Here is a 971-nt window from a genome sequence, read left to right on the forward strand (position 1 = left end):
TCAAATTTCTCTCCTGGCATTATAGTATCCCTGGTCCTGGTGCTTTGGTCAGAACCTGTCCTGAATTAGAGTCAGTGTTCTTAATGCCTTGGTTCTCCATCTAGCCCATAGCAACCCTTTATTTGCCCACACTTTTGCTGCCCTAGCTCATACTTACTAACAGCCTTTCTGTTTCTGTTTCTGTTTCTGTTTCTGTTTCTGTGTCATGGTTCTCTTGACCAGAACTCTTACCATAGACTAGCCTTTCGATGAGCTCGGCTCTCTCCATTGCTTTTCTTTTTTGAAGATAAACTCTTTCCTCCATGCATCTTGCTAAAAGGGGGAATCATACTATAGATCAAGAGTGATTTCTTCTCCAGAGTGTATACTTTCTGATACTTTTGTCCTTTCTTAATGATCTCCCTGCTCTAGTCCACCTATTGAATTAAAATTTTCTTGTCTAGCAGAAATATAAATAAATTTAACCTGAAAGACCAAAGCTTTATCATGACTGCATCTCAAAATTATTCACCCCTGTTAACAAAGATGATGATTTTAATCCTCAATAAGGGTTTTGCCTCTCTCTATGATAGAATATCCACAGGGCCCAATCATGTGCAAGTCTTTTGCAGACATACCAGCTGCTGAGAATTCATGGTCAAAAAACAATGCTCTACCACTCTTCCCCCTTTGAACTTTTTTCCATCCCCTTTTCAATGAGAGTTTCCTGTGCCTTGGAGAGGATGATCTAGATGGTTATGGCTGAGCATACAACAGTCATTTTAAGCACTTTGACTATAGGTTTATACCATAATCTATGAGCACCCAGATTTTAATTTAATATCCTTATGTAGCTTTGAAGAGTGTCTTTGTCCTACATAATGAGCCTCCATTCAAACATTTTAAAAAATATTTCTCTATTTTTAAATATATGTAGTTTTAAAATATGTGTGCATTTTATATTGATCATATTTCCCCCTCATACTTCACTC

This window comes from Mastomys coucha, unplaced genomic scaffold (assembly GCF_008632895.1).
Source record: "Mastomys coucha isolate ucsf_1 unplaced genomic scaffold, UCSF_Mcou_1 pScaffold14, whole genome shotgun sequence".
Taxonomy (NCBI): Eukaryota; Metazoa; Chordata; class Mammalia; order Rodentia; family Muridae; genus Mastomys; species Mastomys coucha.